Source organism: Mastigoproctus giganteus, chromosome 6 (genome assembly GCF_048544385.1).
Source record: "Mastigoproctus giganteus isolate SK-2022 chromosome 6, ASM4854438v1, whole genome shotgun sequence".
In the NCBI taxonomy this organism is placed as follows: domain Eukaryota; kingdom Metazoa; phylum Arthropoda; class Arachnida; order Uropygi; family Thelyphonidae; genus Mastigoproctus; species Mastigoproctus giganteus.
In genome coordinates this window covers 145,299,025-145,321,724 of record NC_143580.1, presented here as the reverse complement: position 1 = coordinate 145,321,724, position 22,700 = coordinate 145,299,025, and the positions used below count along the sequence as shown (strand labels likewise).

General features: G+C 38.9%; 1 protein-coding gene across 1 annotated transcript in view; it reads right to left on the bottom strand.

The window, feature by feature from the left end:
• Positions 1-22,369, bottom strand: part of LOC150084634 (D-aminoacyl-tRNA deacylase 2-like) — a 106,372-nt gene extending 84,003 nt beyond the window's left edge. The window contains exon 1 of the mRNA XM_090375378.1: positions 22,329-22,369. The gene's annotated coding sequence lies outside the window, so the exon portion shown is untranslated. The remainder of the gene's footprint in view (positions 1-22,328) is intronic.
• Positions 22,370-22,700: the final 331 nt, after the last annotated feature.

Sequence of the window (22,700 nt, the reverse complement as noted above, 5' to 3'; positions counted from 1 at the left end):
CCAGTCAGCTTGTAGTGAGCTAAGACGTATCCTGGTTGGTGGGTTTATAGATGGGTAAGCTCTATAAAGGTTTTCCCATTTAGGAGAGAAAACACCGTTCCAAGTGAGGTGTTTTGGATGCCCTTTGAGTTTTGCAGCATAATTTAATAAAAGCATTTGTCTGCATAGCTGCAAGGGTGTTTCATGCGCTTCAGCATATAGGCTCTGAACCGGTGATGTACGATATGCCCCCAGTGCAAGACGAAGAGCGCTGTGGTGTACAGGATCAAGCCAACGTAAAGTGCTTGGTCTAGCAGAGCTATACGCTATAGAACCATAGATTAATGCACGGTAGAGATGTAGTAGCGTGTAACGGTCAGCTCCCCACATTGTGCCTGATAGAACTCTTAAGATATGCTTTTTAAGTCAGTTATTTGGAGTTTTTTTATATGATCAAAGAAAGCGAGTTTTTGGTCGAATATCACACCAAGAAAGCAGACATTAGGGACCACTGATATGACTTGATTTTCTAGTCTAAGTTTCGGATGTTGTAGGTTACGCTTCCTACAGAAGTGTATCCTAACCATTTTTTGGTGTGAAAGACGAAATCCATTGTTTTGGGACCATTTAGCTATTTTGTTGATGGCACACTGTAACTATCTTTCTTTCTATCATTCGCATATTAGGCGAATGGCTGGCAGGCAATACTGAAGTCATCAGCGTACAGGGTAGTGGATATTTTTTGTGGTAGGTCATGTGTTATTAAATTCATTATTACACTAAACAGAGTGGCACTTAGCACTGACCCTTGTGGTACTCCTTCCTGGATGAATTTTGAAGATAAGTGGTTGTGAACTCTAACTTGAAATGAGTGGCAGTGCAGGAAGTTTCTGATAAACTGTGGTATGTGTCTGTGTAATCCCAGATTGTATAGGGTTTGCATAATACTGTATCTCCAAGAAGTGTCAAATGCTTTTTCAATGTCAATGAAGACCATTGCAAGATGTTAGTTTCAGACGAAGGCATCACGAATGTTTATTTCTGTCTTGATCAAAAGGTCAAGAGTGGGTCTATCTTCCTGGAAACCACATTGCACTGGATTTAGGAGATCATTTGGAGTTAGAAACCAGGTTAGTCAGGCGCTGACCATTTTTTCCATGACCTTGCTCATACAGCTAGTGAGTGCAATAGGTCGATAATATTGCAGATTTGGATTTGTAGGGTCTTTACCTGGTTTTGGAAAAGTCAGAATGTACGATGCCATTTGTCGGGGAATGTGTTTTCTTTGAATATTCTGTTATAGAGAAGTAACAGAGTCTTGAGGGCCGGTTCGGCGAGTTTTGCTATCATGATGTAGTGGATTCCATTTGGCTCTGCTGCACTAAGTTTAGTAGATGATAGAGCATGATGCAAATCTGACATTATGAAGGGGAGATTGTATGCAGAAATTGATGCTGATTCAAAATTGATACGGTTTTTTTCAGCTTGTGCTTTGTGTGCTTGAAAATATGGCAAGTGTGATGTAGCCGATAATTTCCATGAAAGATTTACCCAGCGTGTTTGCAATCTCCTCTGGTTTTGTGATATCATAGCCATTGACAGTGAGCATGGGACAGTTGACACGTGGGTGTTTTGTGCACATCCGCCTTATTCTTTCCCATATTGTTTGAGTTTTTGTTGTTCTTGTGATTGTGGAAGCGAAGTTTCTCCATGCTTCCCTTTTGCTAGTCACCCTGACTCGTTTTGCCTTTGCTCTTGCCTGTTTAAAGCGGATGAGGTTTTCTGTTGCTGGGAACTTCCTGAAGATAGGATATTCTATGCTCTGTTCTTCTGTTTTTTAGCTGCACTACATTCATCATTCCACCACACTTTTGAGCTGGCCAATATTTTTGTGGATTGTTTTGGAATTGCTTTGTCTGCTGCCTGCAGTATTTGATTAGATATATATTCTACTGCCAGGTTTATGGATGTTTGTTAGATCTGGTTTTCTTCTAGTGTTTGCTAGCTGCTTGTACATGTCCCATTCAGCTTTGGAAAAGTTCCATTTGGGGATTCGATAAAAAAGGTGGGGAATTCTTGTGTTAATATGGCATATCACAGGATAATGATCACTGCCCAGCGGATTGCTGTGAATAGTCCATCCAAATAGAGGATATATGGTTACTGTGCATAGAGAGACCAATAGCTGATGTAGATCCTGTAGGTAGATGTGTATAGATGTGAGCCCCATTATTGAAAGTTATCAGATTATGTTGATCAAGTAATTTTTCAATGGTTTTTCCATGCTTGTCCAGATTATGGTTTCCCCACCGTGAATGGTGACTGTTGAGGTCTCCTAATATGCAGTAGGGTTTGGGAAGTTGTATCACTAATTCTTCTAAGTCAGCATAGCTTATATTTTGGTTAGGTGGCAAGTAAAATGAGACTATGGTTAAATCAAAGTTAATATTGACTCTTGCAGCAACTGCCTCAAGGTTTGTTTTTAGTGGGAGTGGCTTTGAGGGTTATCTGGGGGTTGATGATGTGCTACTCCTCCATGGGCAAGATTGTTCAGATTTTGTGCAACATGATCTTGACGATGTATTATGTATTTCCGAAGGGAAACATTTATATTTGGTGTCAGATTGGTTTCCTGTAAGCAAAAGGCAATAGGGTCATATTGTGAAAGGAGATCTCGGATGTCGGACAAATTACTACGATAACCTCTGAAATTCCACTGTAAGAAGGTAAGCATTATTTGGGTTTAGTGGAACTCTCGACTTCTTTTTGAGGGACAGGTTTACATCGCTCAAGTTTACCCTTCCCCTTCTTTGGGAAATGTTTTCCTGTATCCATATCCTCATTGGTGAACAGTTCTACAACCTTGATTCTACATCTTGATTTAAATTGTCTTCTGAGTCCATGTATTCTGTTTGGTTTGAGTCAGGAGTGGTAGATACTGTGATATTCTGCTGTTAAATAGCATCTGGTTGTACTGTGATTGGCGTATTTATGGTTTTGCTTTGTTTGTTTTTCATTTGGTGTGTGGTACTGGGGACAACAGTGACCTTGCCCATTCAGCTAGTGATTTGGTGGTATAGTTACCTCCGTTTGGGTAGAAATTGATATATGTTTTGTGGTTATTTGTGCATAAATGGGCTTATTAATATTTGGAACCAGTAGGGATTTTTTAGCCTCTTGGTAAGTTACATTATGTTCAGTTTTGTACCGCTGTATCTTTTTTTCACGTTTCCAAAGGGAACACTCCTTGGAATATACCAGATGTGCCTCTTTACAGTTAAGACAGATTGGTGTTGTGGCTGTGCAGTCAGTATTAATGTGTGCAGTTGATCCACATGTGGCACAGGTAGCTATTCCTCTGCAGACTGTCTGTGAGTGCCCAAAATTCTGGCACTTTTAGCAGCATAATGGGTTTGGGATGTACTGTTTAACTCGGCAGTTAAGATAGCCTACTTTTATCACTGTTGGTGGTTTGGGGTTGTCAAAAGTAAGTATTATGTTCCGGATAAGAACTAGTATGCTGTCTTTCTTTGTCATAATTCTTCTGATATTAATCATTCCTTGGTCGTGAAATTCTTGTTTAGTTCTTCGTCTGACCCGTTCATGAGGTCCCATTCAGTGATGACACCTCTTAACATGTTCAAGGAAACGTGTGAAACAGCGACAGAAGTTCCACCAAAAGTTTTCAGTTTTTTTAGTTGCTCAGGCTGTCGAGCAGTGGCAACTTAACTAGTAGGTCTGATCTTATTCAGACGACGAACTATCTTGGGAGTACCTATTGTGCTTTCTAGGCATTTCTGCACTATGAATGGAGAGAGTTTTCCAACTGGTTGTTCTTGAGTTGAATGAATAATCAAGAAAGTTTGAATTCTGCCTATGTCAGTCTTTTGATGTTTTGCTGCGACAGAACCAGACTCCTCTTGTTCTTGCCTTGTCAGGGTTTCTTCTGTGCACCCAGTGTTTTTCTGGGTTTTATGAACTTCTTGCTCCATTTTGTCCTGGAAGGGAGACCTTTTCTCCTCCAGGTTACCGGCCCCGCCACATGGAGGCAGGAGCAGTGCCACCTTTGTGACCAGGCAGTAGTGGGGTAGTAGTAATATGCAAATAAAAGGAAAAAAGAAAGGTTATTTTTCCTCCTGTTCAAGTACAGTGATTTCTTTACTGAAGCTTATTTAATTGACTGTTAGTATAATGCTGTAAATAAATAAGACGGTTTTATTTATTTAAGAGAGTGCAAATTCACTGGCAAAGACACTTGATCACAAAATCGCTTGGCACCTGCGGCCAATATGATGCAAGAAAGCAAGCTTATATGGCATCAGCCAGAACAAAAAAAAAATTCCTTCCCATTTCACCTATACATTCACTCCAAATGTTCATCTAGTTCTGCTTTGCACTTATTTAAGTTGTTGACTTCCACTACAACAGATGGAAGTTTGTTCCAACTATCAACCACCCGCTAACTAAAGGCAAATTTCCACACATCTATTCTACGATCGTCTTTCCTCAATTTGAATTTATGTCCCCTCAGGTGAGTAATCTGAGAAAGAGGTTGAATCCCATCAACATTGAGCTTGCTCAAACCATTCAAGGCTTTATACACCTCAATTGGATCACCTCACAGGTGCCTAGACCCCAGATGCTGCAATTTGTAGAACTTAAGCCTTTCTTGGTAATACCAACCCTTTGTTCTACTCACCAATCTTGTTGCCCTTCTCTATACTCGTTCCAGCAGCTCTACGTCTTTCCTAAAATAAGGCCTCCAGACCTGTATACAGTACTCAAGGTGTTGCCTCACCATTGCCTTATACAAGGGGACAATCACCCCCTTATCCCAGCTAGCAAATTTCTATTTGGGATGTGATCAGTTGGAGAATTTCTCCAAGGATTATCCTGTCGAAACTTTTGCTGCAGTCAAGGCTTTCAAAAATAAATAAGTTGAACTTTGCATTGGATTAACTTATGTTGTGAGAGACATTACTCATTACAGTACAGGAACTCCTTGACTTATGTAAGGGTTGTGTTCTGCGGAGTGCTACGTAAGTCGGAATTTCCCCCATGCTTATACAGCACTCACAACTGTGCTCACTGAGTCGATTGAATCAAAAAAGAAATGTTCGACGAACATATAAATAGAATTATTTATTGTATTTATCTAATTTTTTTATCTCATGCACAGGAAAAATTACAAAAGCGTGCAATTTAAAAAAATTCAAAATTATAAAATTACAAAAAAAGGGAGGAGACAGGCATAACGTCAGTAAGTTTTACCTCTTGAGCATCATTGCCAGAATCGACGTCTTCAGCTGATAAGTACACCGCTGCGGAGATTGAGGGCTTTGGAGATTTAGAAGGGGTCAGCTGCTTAACCTTACAAAAGAACATATTAATGGATGACTGGATGTTGACTTTTTTTTCTTTTCATCGTAGATTTCTTTGTAGCAAGCAAGCGTATCATTCATCCCTCTGTTAACTTTTAAGAATCGTCTGCTGTCAGGATCCGTCTTCTCAAACCTCGCCATTGCTGATGCAATTTCATGAAATGCCATTGCCATCTCTCTCTCTGGTGATGAAGCATCTCGGCTCCTCATTTGGTTCATCTTGAGCTTCCTCAGCATTTTCTTCTTTCATTATCGCTGCCTGCAAATCAATAGGTTCTTCATTAGATAATTCCTACTCTTCTTCCTTTATTAACTTCGCCACGTCTTTGGCATCACCCTTCAACTGAAGTAGTTCTGCAACCTTTACATTCTTATCTGTAATCTCTTCATATGATTCGTCTTTTTCAAACCCTTCGAAGCCATGGGCAATATATGCCGTGGAGATTTTCTTCCATGCGCCATTTAAACAACTTTTAGCAATTTCCGCCCAGGCCTTATTGATGTTTAAGGTGGCATGGTAAATATTGTAAGATTTCCAAAAGTTTCTTAGCGTAAAATTTTTCTTATCATCTATTGCAGACAGCCTGAGCAAATGTTGTGCATAAATAGTATTCTTTTAAATTTGAAATAACACTCTGATCTGTAGGTTGGATGATTGAAGTTGTGTTTGCAGTAGAAATATGACTCTTACGTTCAAAATGAAATCATCTAGATCGGTAGGATGTCTAGGAGCATTATCTAATAGAATCAAAATTTTGAAATGAACGTTATTGTCTTTACAATATTTTTCAACCTCTGGAATGAAACAGCATTAAAAACCAATCATCAAAGAAAAATATTGTTATCCATACTCTCTGGTTCAATCGGAAATGCACATCTTTATATATTTCCTTAAATGCACGAGAATTTCCAGAATGGTACACAAGCAGTGGTTTTAATCTGTAATCTCCCGCTGCATTAGCCCCAAGCAAGAGCGTGGCCCTATCTTTTGATGCCTTGAAACCTGGCATTTTATTTTCCTCTTTGGTAATGTATGTTTGATCTGGCATATTTTTCCAATACAAAACAGTCTCACAAACAATAAAAATTTGCTGCGTTGAATAGCCACCTTCATCAATAATTTTTTCCAACACATCACAAAATTCCTCTGCAGCTGCAGAATTGGTACTGGCAATGTCACTGCATACTTTAATGTTGTGGGAACTAGCGCGATGCTTGAACCGATTAAGCCACCCATTGCTTGCCACGAACTTGGGTTGGAGTTTGCCGTACATATCAGTAATATATTTTTAAATACTTGCTGCTTTTGCTTGAATGGTCATTAGACTCAGGGGCACTCTCTTCTGAATCTGATTTTCCATCCATATTATTAATAGCTTTTCCATCTTCGATATAGCACCTGAACACTATTCTATGATCACTGTTGATCTCAAATGTGTTGATCCTTTGACATGTTCTTTTATATGTGCACTGTCCTTTAAAATAGTATTCACTGTTGCAGCAGTGAGACCTAATTCCCTTGGAATAGAAGAAACTTTGTCCTGCTACGTACTTCTTAATAATTTTCATCTTGTACTGGAGTGATATGATTGTGGGCTGTATCTCTGATTGGGGGATCACCCTTTTTTATTATTAATGCCAGGGGCTCACATCTGGTGAGTATGGGCTTGGCACACCTGGGTTCCTGAGCTCGATATCATCATTCTTCTCTTTCTTAGTGATTCCTTTCTAATTCTCTCTCTCTCTCTCTCTCTCTCTCTCTCTCTCTCTCTCTCTCTCTCTCTCTCTCTCTCTCTCTCTCTCTCTCTCTCTCTCTCCCCCTCCCTCAGGGTAACTCAGGAATTTTTTTTGGTTGGTGCAGCATAAGCATCGGGCTTCCTTGCACCATATGGCTAATAATAATAATTATTATTATTATTATTATTCGAAGCTGTGGGCAATATATGCCGTGGACATATTTTCTTCCATGCATCATGGAGTGGAAGCCCCCAATCGGAGAGAAATAATATAAGAGCAACAATAATAATAATAATAAACCCCAGGAAGTACTAACATACACATTTGGGGACACAGATTGGACTAACACCGAGCTAGGAGATATCATGCGAAAGATAAGGACAATGATGACCAAGAGTCGCCAACACCACCTGAAGTAGCAATGAAGAGAATAACAATACCTCAGAAAGAGGGAGGAAGGGGCCTGATAGACCTGATAGAACAACAGAAAACAGCGATAGTTAACCTGAAGGATTACTTCGAGAACAACACAGCACCACTCCACCAGGCCATAAGGAAGATAGATAAGTGGTATACCCCACTCAACCTAAGCGAGGAAACCCCTCCCGCCCAGATGATACAAGAAACAAAATTAGAAAGATGGGCAAAGAAGACACTCCATGGCAGACACTACAATGACCTTCATCAAGACCACATCGATAACACTGCTTCCAATGCATGGCTCACAAGGGGGATGCTCTTCCTCGAGACTGAAGGATTCATGCTGGCCATCCAAGACCAGGTAATCAACACCAGAAACTATAGAAAATACATCGCAAAGGAGCTAGGAATGTCAGATGACACATGTTGACGATGCCACCTGCCCTCAGAGACAATCCAACACATCACTGCGGGGTGCAAGTTGATCACCCAGACTGAGTACACTCATAGACACACGATAAACTTCTGATGTATTATCGTAGCCAGGATAATATATCAGAAGCTAGCAATGAAGTACCAGTTGACCAAAGAAAGTGTACTATACTACAAGTATGAACTCCAGGCAGTACTAGAGACCCGAACCCACAAGCTGTACTGGGACCGCGCCATAATAACGGATAAGACCATCCCACACAACAGACCGGATATAACCCTTGTGGACAAGATGGAAAAGTCTACCTACCTGATTGACATTGCAGTATCCAACACTAGCAATGTCCAGAAAACCCATGAGGAAAAAATTGGGAAGTACACGAACCTGAGACATGAGATCAAGGAGATGTGACATATGGAAGAAGTATCAACCATTGCAATCATTGTGTCAACCACTGGTATGGTACCAAAGACTCTACATAGCAGCCTAGCAGCAATAGGTCTCCCAGAGAACACCTACAAGGAACTCCAGAAAGTTGCAATCCTTGAAAACCTGTAGGATAGTCAGAGATTTCTTCGACCGACAGTAACACTAGACATTACAACCACCCTGTGTACTTGGTAGCAGTACCCGTCATAGAGTGGAATCTCCAAATCAGGGAGAAATAATATAAGAGCAACAACAATAATAATAATTATTATTATTATTATTATTAATAATCATTTATTGTAAACGAATTCTCTTGATAAATAAAATTGTATTGTATTGTATTGTAATAATAATAATAATAATAATTATTATTATTATTATTATTAATAATAATAATAATAATACAATACAATACAATACAATACAATACAATTTTATCAAGAGAATTTGTTTACCTTAAATGAACTTGTTAAGAAAAGTAAATTTCTTGACAAGTTGTAATTCTTCATTTACAACAATTTTTGCATACAATTTTTTATCTTACAGAAAAGACAATGATGTCACTACTCATAGTACATTCCACACTGCAAACAGAGATAGTAATTTTCTGCATATCTATACTAATCTACTGTATACACAATGGTACAGTAGATTAGTAAAAATTATCAAAAATTTTCTTAGTAGGAATTTTAATTTGGAGATAGGATAGCTTCTCCTGAGCCTGAAATCAACACTAGACAACATGCTGTTTATTATATTCATTGTGTGCCTGTTTCCAAATCTATTTAGTACTCTAGGGTGTGGCAAAACAATTGCTTTTGGGTTCCTTAAATTAAGTGAGACATTCCTTTGTAGATTCGATTCTTCAAAAATAGTGTTAAGATTTTTCAAGAATAGATTTAACTTCAGCTTTTGAACTCGATAACGTATTTTATATTTCAACAAGAATTGCCTTCTCTTATTCAGGTCATTCCAAAAGTTTGTCCCCATTAAAAGTTTCAAAATCCTGTTAATTAAGTTGTTTACTACTGTTATTTCCATTATATTTGCTCTTGCCCATACATTTACTAAATAATTGAGTTGTGAGTCCACTAATGCATAATATAAGGTTACTTTTGTTCTTAGATTTAATTTATTCTTAATGTAGTAAAAAAAGTACACATAAAATCTCATTTTCTTGTACAAATTTGTTATATGCATTGCCCATTTTAGACTGTAGTCAATCCATAACCCAAGGTAACAGTGATTTGAAACTTCTTCCACAGTTTGACATTTGCAATTCTGGAAATTCTGATCATGTAGGCATTCATCATGTTTATGTAATTTAATAGATGGATGTATGTCCACGGTTTGATGAGGAGGTCTAATTACCAAGAATTTTGTTTTTTCAAAGCTGAGTGCTAATTTATTATCATGCAACCATTTTTGTAAATGGATTACATCCTGCTGTAAGTCTATTGCCATTTTTGTCATGTTCTTTCCAATTGTATATAAGATTATATCATCTGCATAGATTTTTATAAAGGAGTTCTTTATTACTTCGAATATGGCATTTATATAGATGTTGAACATGATTAGCCCTCCATGTGTACCCTGAGGTACTCCCCCTCTTTACATTATATGATTTTCCCTTTGTATTTTCTACTTCAACTGTTATTTTTCTTTTGGTTAAATAAGATGCTAAGAGTTGATTGATTCTTCCCCTTATTTCAATAGTTTCTGTTTCAATAATGGGATATCAATTAAGTCATATGCTTTGGTCAAATCTATAAATAAAATCATTATGAGGTTATTGTTGTTTAAATGTAAATTAAAAGAGTACTAAATTCTCTAATAATGTCTGTGTGCTCTTGCCCTTCTGATATGAGAATAGAGAGTTGTTTAACAGTCCATATTGATGTAAATATTTGCTTATATGAGCAAATATATAATTTTCTATTATCTTATTTATAACTGACTGTATTGTTATTGGTCTATAATTGTAAAAGTCATCAGGTGGTCCCTTTTTATATATAGGAATTATCTTAAATGAAAGTAAATTTGTAGGATAGCTTCCCGACTCTAACATCCGTGCTATAAGCTCCACCAAGAGAACAGTGAACTGGTCTTTATTTCTCTTTACTTCGGTTACTGTAATACAGTCCAGTCCAGTCCAGAAGATTTCTTGTTCTTCAACTGTTCTATAATCTTAAGGATCTCAGTGTGTTGTGGAGTTAAGACTACACATGAGTTCACTATCTGAGGAAAGCTATCTTGTTGAGTAAAGGAATGTTGGCAATTATGTATATCATATCTGTTGAGATCTAGTACAGCTTTGGCAAACCTATTTGCAGCCTCATATTGTTTGTTTATACCAGAAAGCTGCTCTAATAGTGTTTTAATTTGATTTCCCCTTGATTTTTTCTTCCTTCATTTATCTGCTTATCCATAAAAAGTTGATTGTAATAAGATTTTTGTTTTCTTATTATACCTGTCAATTTATTTCTGAGTGTTTTATAATTGTGATAATGTTCTATCTTTGGACAATTTCTATACTGCCTGAAGCATTTGTCCCTTTGTACCATTAGTTCTTCTATTTCATTAGTCATCCAAGGTTTCTTAAGCTTAATCCTGCTACTCCTAGAATTTATGTTGCAAGCTGAGTGATTTACTTTACTCTCCTCATTAAACCTCAAATTGTTTATCATTTGTATTATCTTGTTTGAAAAGACATTTACATCTGTTGTGTAAGATGCTTGCTCTTGTATTAACATGTTTTCTGTGTTCTGTTTCAGTTTACCTGTTGATAAATAATTTTTCTTCGTAATATTTGTTAATTTTATATCTACACATGGATGTTGTTATGAATACTTATCTACTATTAGTATACATGTTCTGTGATCTGAAAGTTGATTTAGTAATATGTAAGAATTAGTATACTTTAACTTTATATTTTGTTATAAGGTGATCGCCGACCGGGCTAGCCGGGTAGGTAAAGTGCCTGCCTAGCAACCTAAAGGTCGCGGGTTCGATTCCTGCCTCGGGCTGGATATCACGATGGTGCCGAACCAACTGGTTGGTTGGATATCCCGGCCACGATACACGAAGGAAGCAAGAAAAAACTGGTTCCTTCGTGTATTGATCACATCATACGAAATAAATAAATAAATAAATAAAATAAGGTGATCTAAGCAAGAGCTTACTGTTCTGTCTCCCTCTATCCTTTGTTGCCTAATTATTCCAAATAAGGTATGTTCAAATCCATAATTGTTTAAGATTGCAGAGTATCTGAGTGTCACATTATCAGTTTCATCGGTTAGTAAGTTAATATTAAAATCTCCTACTAGTATGGTCTTATCAGTCTGTATGTCATGCCATTGCAAAATTATGTTATCTAATTCTATTAGGAAGTTGTTTATGGAATCTGATGGTGGCCTATAAAAAAGCACAAATCATGAATGTGTTTTCTGGATCTTCTCTTAATAATTTGACACGGCAATTTTTACAAGACTGAGTCAAGTGGTAAGCCTGTATTGCGTTAAAGTATGTTCTATAGTATATTATTATTCCTCCACCCCTTCTCAACTCTCTCAACATATAGACCTTGTCATAACCTTGTATGTTATAATTAGAAATTTCTTCACTTTTTATGTTAACCTCTGTTAAAACTATACATGAAATATAGTCTTTCATTGCATTTATATATTGTAGGAAGTTAAACCATTTTTTTCTTAATGACCTAATATTTAGAGCTACCAGAAAGAACTGATTTTTATCAATTATAAGATCTTGAATATTTGGATTATTTAAAAAAATGTAAAGGTGAGTTGAAAATCTGTGATTCCTCAAAAAGCATAACTGAAGTCTTAACTTTAACTTAGGTCTAGATTTCGGGAAATTTCAATTTTTCACAATATAAGGGTCTATTTTATACTGTAGATCTTTTGAACTCAAAATTCTTATGGCTCTTGAAGATTCATTCTTCTTCACATAAATTTTTCCGTGTTTTAACCATAGAAATTTGTAACTGTGCATTTTTACTAATTATTTTGTTTCCCAAAACAATTGCTTGAGGTGAGTTGTTAATTGGTCATTTATGTAGATTGGGATATTGCTGTTGTTCTGAAATACATCATTTGCTGTCAGTCGGATCTCCTTTGCCTTTCTCATCATTTTTCCTTTACCATATGGTTTGAAAATTTTACAATTAGTGTAGGCTTGTCATTTATTTTCTTATTATTAGGTATGTAATAGTGTTATTGAGTAGTAGCAATAATGGTAAATGATGCGAGAAAGCAAGCTTATATAGCATCAGCCAAAGGAGGGGTAAAATCAGTTCACCCATCTGTACCTTCCAAGAATTTGTCTAGTTCTCCCTTGAATTTATTCAACCCATCCACTTCCACAACAACACAAGAAATCTGTTCCAACAATCAACCACCCGCCGGCTGAAGGCAAACTTCTGCACATCTATCCTGCAACCATCCTTCCTCAACTTGAATTGATACGCCCCCATGTGTGTGTAGTCTCAGCAAGTGGAAAGATACCATTAACATTCAACTTACTCAATCCATTTAAGGTTTTAAACACCTCAATCAGATCTCCCTGCAAGTGCCTGGTTCCAAGACACTGCAATTTGCAGAACTGAAGCCTTTCTAGGTAAGAGCACCCTTTCATTTCCTTTACCAATCTGGTTGCCCTTCTCTGCACCCATCCAGAAGATCTACATCCTTCCTAAAATGAGGCCCCCAGACTTGTATACAGTACTCAAGGTGCAGCTTAACCATGGCCTTATATAAAGGGATAATCATCTCTTTATCCCTGATAGCAAAGTTTCTGTTTATCAGAAACTTCTTTATGTTCTACTTCTTTATTGTGCTGTAGCTTCAATGCAAGTCCTAGTTGCTGTATAACAAGCTCGAGATCATGGCCCACTAGTCCTGTTAATCCTATTATTTTCACATTATTTGCTAGTAAACGCTGTTCTATTGAGTCAGTCCTTAAGTTAAGTAGGTTGGAATTTTCCTCATTTTGTTTGAATGAAGCTTCCAGATCCACAATTCTTTTGCTGATTGCAGTGTTGAAGTCCTGCAGTTTACTTATGCTTTTTTTGTATCTTGTCAAAGGCATCTGAGTCAAATGAAATCGATTTCTTGATATCATCTACTTCTGTCTTCAGGTCTGCCATTTGTTTCTTCATTGGTATTATTTCTATTAGCAAATCCAGCAAATGGATTTTACTGGATAACTTCCTTAGTACGTCCTCTATATTTAGGGTGTTCACCTGCGGTTGTGTAACCTCTAAGTCTTCATGTACTACTGTTGTTGAATGCAGCAGATCATAATAATTATAATAATAATAAAATAGAGTGTACCATACGAAAACTAAGAACCTCAGGCAGTACTAGAGACCCGAACACACAAGCTCTACTGGGACCGCGCCATAATAACGGATAAGTCCATCCCGCACAACAGACCAGACATAACCCTTGTGGACAAGATGGAAAAGGCTACATACCTGATTGACATAGCGGTGCCCAACACTAGCAATGACCAGAAAACCCATGAAGAAAAAATTAAGTACACGAACCTGAGACATGAGATCAAGGAGATGTGGCATATGGAAGAAGTATCAACCATCCCAATCATCATGTCAACCACCGGTATGGTACCAAAGACTCTACATAGCAGCAATAGGTCTCCCAGAGAACGCCTACAAGGAACTCCAGAAAGTCGCAATCCTGAACACCTGTAGGATAGTCAGAGATTTCCTCGACCGACAGTAACACCAGACATTACAACCACTCTGTTTACTTGGTAGCAGTACCCGCTATGGAGTGGAATCCCCCAATCAGGGAAAAAAATAATAATAAGTACATGGATGACATCAAGCTCTGTGCGGCAACCGAGAAGCAACTCCAGCAAATTAACCCCAGGGCTCACATTTGGTGAGTATGGGCTTGGCACACCCAGGGTCCTGAGCTGGATATCATCATTCTTCTTTTTCTTGGTGATTCCCTCTCTCTTTCTCTCTCTCTCTCGGGGTAATTCAGAATTTTTTTTTTTTTTTTTTTTTTGGCTGGTGCAGCATAAGCCTCAGGCTTCCTTGTACCATATGGCTAATAATAATAATAATAATAAAAACTACTCCAGATCACTGAAGAATTTAGCAAGGACATCAGGATGAAATTTGGTCTAGACAAATGCAAGACCCACACGCTGCACCAGGGAAAATTAGTTGGCCGAAACTACCAGCTGCTGACTGGTAAAGAGATCAAAGCTATGATAGAAGGAGAGACCTACAAATACCTAGGGATGATGCAGGCTCAGCAGTTAGAGCACAAGGAAATTAAGAAATTCCTGACCGAAAAATATCATCAGAGACTCAGAAGCCTGCTGAAAGCAAAATTGAACGGAGGGAACACAGTTAGAGCCATAAACACCCATACAGCTCCAGTACTAACATACACCTTCGGGGTCATAGATTGGACTAACACTGAGCTAGATGATATCATGCGAAAGACAAAAACAATGATGACCAAGAGCCGCCAACACTACCTGAAGTCAGCAGTGGACAGACTAACAATAGCCCGGAAAGAGGGAGGAAGGGCCCTGATGGAACAACAGAAAACAGTGATAGTTAACCCTCAAGGATTACTTCGAGGACAACACAGAGCCACTCCACCAGGCCATAAGAAGATAGATAAGTGGTATACCCAACTCAACCTAAGCGAGAAACCTCCACCCACCCAGACAGCACAAGAAACGAAGTTAGAAAAATGAACAAAGAAGACACTCCATGGCAGACACTACAATGACCTACATCAAGATCATATCGATAAAATTGCTTCCAATGCATGGCTCACAAGCGGGACACTCTTCCCCAAGACTGAAGGATTCATGCTGGCCATCCAAGACCATGTAATCAACACCAGAAACTATAGAAAATACATCGCAAAAGAGCCAGGAATGTCAGATGACACATGTCGACGATCCACCTGGCCCCAGAAATGATCCAACACATCACTGTGGGTTGCAAGGTGATCACCCAGACTGAGTACACTCATAGACATGACCAGGTAGCCAGGATAATACATCAGAAGCTAGCGAGGAAATACCAGTTGACCCTAGAAAGTGTACCATAGAACAAGTACGAACTCCAGGCAGTACTAGAGACCCGAACCCACAAGCTGTACTGGGACCGTGCCATAATAACAGATAAGACCATCCCGAAACAGACCGGACATAACCCTTGTGGACAAGATGGAAAAGGCTACCTACCTGATTGACATAGCGGTGTGCCCAACACTAGCAATGTCTAGAAAACCCATGAGGAAAAAATTAGGAAGTACACGAACCTGAGGCATGAAGTCAAGGAGATGTGGCATATGCAAGAAGTATTGACCATCCCGATCATCGTGTCAACCACCAGTATGGTGCCAAAGACTCTACATAGCAGCAATAGGTCTCCCAGAGAACACCTACAAGGAACTCCAGAAAGTCGCGATTCTGAACACCTGTAGGATAGTCAGAGATTTCCTCGACCGACAGTAACATCAGACAATACAACCACCCTGTGTACTTGGTAGGCGTACTCGTCATGGAGTAGAATTCCCCAATCAGGGAGAAATAATATGAGCAACAATAATAATAATAGAACTCTTGTAGACAAGAAGGAAAAGGCTACCTATATGATTGACATAGTGGTACCCAACACTGGCAGCCTGCAGAAAGCCCATGGGGAAAAATCAGGAAATACACAAACCTAAGACAGGAGATCAAAGAGATGTGGCATATACAAAAAGTAACGTCAATCCCGATCATCGTGTCAACCACAGGTATTGTGGCAAAAACCCTACATAACAGCCTAGCAGCAATAGGTCTGCCAGATCACCTGTAGGATAGTGAGAAAGTTCCTCGACCAACAGTAACACCAGACATAACAACAACCACCCTGTGTACTTGGTAGCAATACCCATCGCGAGGAGAAACCCCCAATCAGGGAGAAATAATATAAGAGCAATAACCCGTTTGTAATTAGATGCAATAACAGAAAAGCCCAATAAACCGGAAAGTGCAAATTGTTTTTGTTTTATGGTCGTGACCTCCAGAAACATGCTTTAGAAAAATATCAAAAAGGCGTTCAAAATTGATTCTTATGACGGGAACATATGATAACTATGAAAGCGTAGTGCAATTTCCATAAAAAATATGATCTTTTAGAGGGATAAATAGCTTAGTAAAATAGCGAAATTTTCAACTTCCAAGGACTTGGAACGAATTACAAAAAAAAAAAAAAAAAAAAAAAAAAAAATGCGGTTTTGGGTTCACATTATGATATTCTCAGGATACTTCCATTTATTCCTACGGGGTGCAAAATACGTCTCCACGAATTTTTTAAGTTTCCACCGGCCGGCAAAAACATACGTAAAGTCAAATTTCTGTAAGTCAAGTAAATTACACTGGTGTGCAAAACTTAAGGACGAACGCTATTTCCTAAGGTTACAACTACAAAATCTTTACTTAAAGTACTCTTTACTGATGAGACTGGATTCAGTCTCAGCAGCGATTCTGGAAGTCAGCTAATCTGCCGAGAGGTTGGCACACGGTATCACCGCTCCAACATCACTGAAAGGGACCGATGTGGCGGTCGAGGTGTCCTCGTCTGGTGAGGCGTTATCTTGGATGGAGGTACACGACTCCAGACACTGGAAGGCGGTACTGTAACTGGTGCACCCTACTGTACTGAGGTAATCCTTCCCCTTGGCGTCTGTTCCGAGGTGCAATTGGCCTGGTGCAATAAACTCGAGTTCGTGTTTATGGATGATAACGCCACACCCCATCGCACTGCAGCTGTTGATATGCTTTTGGAAGTGAGGACATCGTTCGTATGGATTTGCTTGCCCGTTTCCCAGGATCTAAATCCCATCGAACACATATGGGACACTCTGGGGAGTCACCTAGTGGCACATCCACATCCACCAGAAAATGTTCACCAACAAGAACATATCAACAACATTGTTCTAAGTATGGACAGACGGTGCAAAGCCTGCATCGATATTAGGGGTGACCATATCTCCTACTGAGGACCACCTCTTCCCTTTGTTCCGTCTCTGGCACTGATGGATCTATATCATGGCAGCCAGTTCTATGTTGCCACTTTTGAATAAAGTCGCTCTGTACCGTTTTGTTTCCGTTGTGTCGGTGTTGTTTCCTTCATTTCTGTACCTCTCGAGGTTCCCTTTGGTATGCTTTTCCCATATCCAGGCCGCTCCTATGAGAAGCTACATGAGAAAACCTGACTGGTCCTTAAGTTTTGCACACCAGTATATGTAAGTCGGGGTCTTCCTGTACTGATTTGCCTTTTCTCCCTTCATGTTCCAGCAGCTCTACATCCTTCCTAAAATATGGCCTCCAGACCTGTATGCAGTACTCAAAATGTGGCCTGACCATTACCTTATACACGGAATCAATCACCTCCTTATCCCTGCTAGCAAAATTCCTATATCATTGGCAGAACACCATGAGCTACTCTTACAGCCTGTCTGCAATTCTCAGAAAACTTCATAACTGACTGCAAAATTACTCCCAGGTCTTTCCACTAACCTGAGTGTAATACAGTACAAATGGCGTGTTACCCTGGGTTACTGCTACCCAAATGCAGTACTTTATATTTTTCAATGTCAAACTTCAATTTCCACCTCTCAGCCATTCTACTCAACTTTTCTAGATCATGTTGCAGCAGTATACTATCATTGCCAACATTCGTATCATCTGCAAACTTATACATTAACCCTGATATAATACCTTCATCAATATCATTGATAAATACAGAAAACAACAATTGGCCAAACACCGAACCCTGGGGGACTCCACTAATAACACTAGTCCACGAAGGGCGTGTCCACTGATTACCACTCTCTGCCTTCTCCCACACAACCATCCTTTTATCCATTGTAGCAACTTGCCCCTAATGCCATACTGCTCCAATTTGTACAATAGCTTTCCATGCGCAAACGTATCAAAAGCTTTCCTAAAATTCAATTATACTATTATTGTATATTATCAAAATTATTTTTGCATCCATTTCCTTTGTGACTACATCATAACATCCAATCAAATTTGTCAGACAAGACTTTCCCTTAACAAATCCATGCTGTGTCTGAACTATAACTGCATTCTTGTCTAGATGATCCTGCATTGCTTCTTTAACCAGTGACTCCATTATTTCCCTGGAACAGAAGTTAAACTAACAGGTCTGTAATTACTCATGTCACCCCCTGATCCCCCCTTGTGAATTGGGGACACATTTGCTCATCTCCAGTCCATGCGGACCTCCCCCTGAATCCAAGGAAACTTTCATAATTATGGCTAAGGGTTTTTGTCTTTCTTATATTCAATTTCAACAATTTCTCCTCAACTTTGCTCTGAGTTATTACATAATCATTTAGCTCCTTGTCAGAGTTTGTTAAGTTTCTGGCCCACACTTCCCTAAAAACTTCCTCACGTGTGAATGTAGATGCAAAATTCTCGTTCGGTTTGTCAGATACCTGGGCACGATCATCAACACTCGAGCCATCAATAATAAGTGGGCCAATCTGATTCATCCCCTTCCTTCTAGAGTTTATATAAGTAAAGTCAGCTTTGCTGTTTTTCTTTGCATCCTTTTTCAAAGATTTCTCATAATCTGCCTTCGCGTCTCTAACCTCTTTTGTGACTTAATTACAGACTTGCTTAAATCTACCAGTCTTCTCTTTCACCTGATGATTTATATCCATCCCATGCATTTTTCTTCTCTGCCGCGAGTCTCATTAGTTCATCTGCCCTCCATTTAGGCTTAAACCTTAAACACTATTTCTTAGTTGGTATGAAAAACCTTGTAGCTTCCAAGGTTACTTCCTTGAATGGTTTCCATTTAGAATTTGCAGTTGGTAACATCATCAGTTGGTCCTACAGTAAAGAATTTAAAAACTGTCTTAGACCACCACAGTCACCTTTACGAAAGAAAAAACCCTTCCCTTTACCCCTGACGTAGTGACATCTAATAAATCTTGCATCACCAAACTGTGATCACTGCCACCTAATGGTTCCTTTATCTGCACATTCTTAATGCATGAAGAATCACTGCGAATAATCAGATCAAGAGTATTACTTCCTCTATTTGCATCTCAAACCTGCTGCTGTAGAAAGCAATCATCCAATAAGTACACAAAAGCCTTGCTAGTGTGTGTGTGTGTGTGTGTGTGTGTGTGTGTGTGTGTGTGTGTGTGTGTGTGACCAACCACAAGTCCCAGTCAATATCTGAAGTTAAAATTCCCCATTATAAGCCAATCTTATTTAGTGGCCCACTATTTCTCTATACAGTTGTGCACTTTACTCAGAGTCATTAGGTCTATAACACCATCATTAGGTCTAAAACCGACTCAACGTTGCAGTGTCTACCCATGTCAGCTGGATGCACTTCCTTAGATTTTGTGTTTCTTAACTAAGAGACCCCCTCTTTCGTTCCTATTTGACTATCCTTTCTGTACACAATGTACGCCCTAAATTCCAAATCTGCATTCCTTATATCTGTGTGATGCCACGTGTCTGATTTACCAACAATATTCGTTTTTGATGTCACGACCACAAATTCATCAAATTTATTTACTAAACTTCTAGCATTGGTGGACATGCACCTGTTCTTTTTCTTAGTTATCCTATCTCAGCCCATGTATTTACTTGTTCCATGATAACTCCCAGCAGTCCTGGAAATTCACAGCACCTTGCTTTCCAGGCTGCTGCTCCTTTTAATAGTGCAAGAATTATTTTCACCTCTGCCTGCAGCTACTGTTAATCTATTAGTCTGTGAACCCACCTCCACAAGCTAGCAGTTTTCCCACCTGCCTATCACTGCCAGAAATGCATTAGCAAATATTCTTGCACCCTCTCTATTTAAGTGTATTCCGTCCCTGTAGGCAGTCTTTCCTGTTAACAAGCACAGACCATGCTGAAAAAAATTCTACCCCATGAACCTTACACAATCTCTTCATTTCCGAATTGATTGGTAAGGCTCTCGTCGTATACTCCCTCGTATCGTGTCTGGCCAGAATTGCAGACATTTCAAATTTAACCCTAACTTGCAATTTTTTCTCAAAACTGACTTGTTAAGTAAGTCTGCAGATCTCCTACACTTAATGTCATTAGTGCCAACATGTACAACAGTATGACCCTTTGTAACCTTAAAAGATCTGCCCTACGTCAACTTTTGCTCCTGGCAGACATGCCCTGGTCCTTTTCCTCCTATCCTTTTTGCGTGATATATTTTCCATCTCCTTGATAATAGAACCATCAACAATAACTAGCTCCTGTTGGGACCAGCGCATTCTGCCCTAAAGATTGCCATTGTGTTGCCTGATGCACAATAGTGAGCTCTGGCATTCAGTTGGACAGCTGAGAGCTTGATGGGCCTCCCATTTTAATTCCTTTGAGGGCATCTACTCTACTCTCCAATCTCTCATAAACACCCATCAGAGCGCGAGTTGTCACCTAATTTCTTGACACTCTACACCTAGCATACACAAAGACTTCTTTTCATTTCCAGATCATAGGGATAGTTAATGATCATTGCCAAGTAGCACTCCTTTGGTAATGATCTATTGGCCTTGAACAGGCTTCTGGAATGGTCAGAGAAGTGGCAGCTATCTTTTAATGCTGCTAAATGCAAGGCCACTTGGGAAATAACAACCTACAGATAAATTATACACTTGGTGGGGATGAATTAAAAACAGCGGAGGAGGAAAGGGATCTGGGAGTTACAGTATGAGCAGATATGAAGTTTTCTGAACAGTGTAAACAGGCAGCCATGAAAGCCCATAGTGTTCTATCGATTATTTATTGAACTTTATCCTATAGAGATAGGGAAGCCATAATCGTACAGTATAAGGCAATTGCAAGACCACATTTGGAACACTTTGTTGAAATATGAACACAGTATTCCAAATATCTGAAAAAAGACATTGAGCTTCTTGAAAGGGTACCAAAGATCGGCAACTCGAATGGCGAGATCAGCTGAAGGATGACTGTATGAGGAAAGACTCCGATATGTGGGCTACAGAGTTTGGCAACCAGGCTCTTCAGAGGTGACCTAATTGAGGTTAACAAGGCACTTAGAGGGATTAGTAAAATGAATGAAGGTGGAATTCACTGTTTTAAAGAGTTACATAATTTGGGGGGGGGGGGAATTAATTCAAATTACAGAGGTTGAGGTTTGGATTAGATTGTAGGAAGTTTTCTTTTAGTCAGCGAGTCGCTGACTAAAAGAAAACTTCGCTGGAACAAGTTACCCTCGCAGGTAGTTGAGGCTCACAGTTTGAATAAATTCAAAGGTCAACTGGATACTTACCTGTGTGAGGAAGGTTGCATATAATTTGTTTTCTTATCTACTTTTTTTTTTTGTTTTTTTATATAATATTCTCATAAGGGACTATAATTTCTCATGCATTACGGTTAAACAATTAAGTGAATTGTTTAGCCATCATAATATATGTGCGCTGTGTTTTTTTCATAATGCTTTTTTCTAACGCTTTTTCATTAAAAAAATCAACAAATTACACTAAAGCCATTTTCAACGTCAACACTGGAATCACACCCGACCTATGAACCACAAAATTACCTAACCCACTTTGAGGGTAATTGGTAGGTACCTGAGTCAATGCAACACTATTTTCAGGTAAGGGTGTAACATGTTATAATCAAAACCTCTCATTCTATTATAGCAAATCCATCCCAGCTAGCCACACTAAAATGCACGTGTTAAAATTAGATAGTCTAAGCCGGGCATGTCAACTGAAAGCCCTCTGATGATTATTGCGGTTCCCCCCCACCAACTAGTCAACTTTCATGGATTAAACCTATAAGAAAATAATGATCAATCATAACACCTAAACGAAATACTCTAATTTAAAATTTAAGTAAAATTCATAACTTACACAAACCTTCATAAACGTTGACGGTCATGAGATCACACATTTTTATTCAAGGGGGAAATAAGTGCAACATGTGAGCCTCCAGAGAACCCTTTGTGCTACTTACTATACTCCCCTCCCAAGAATTGTTTGTGAAACCCACAAGCACTTCTCTGTTTGGCACCCTGAACTTTCTGAGCCAAATGGCGCAAAAGTAAAGGCAAGGAAATACTTATTCTAAATGTTTTACGCATACTGGAAATTATGAAACTGTCAGCAAAAGAAAAACTTAATTGAAAATACACAAAAAAATTACACAGGCAAGAAACAAATATATCTTCACGCTATCCTTTAAGTGTCCTCTTTGAGGAAGAAACGAAGCAACTCGTTAGGGAT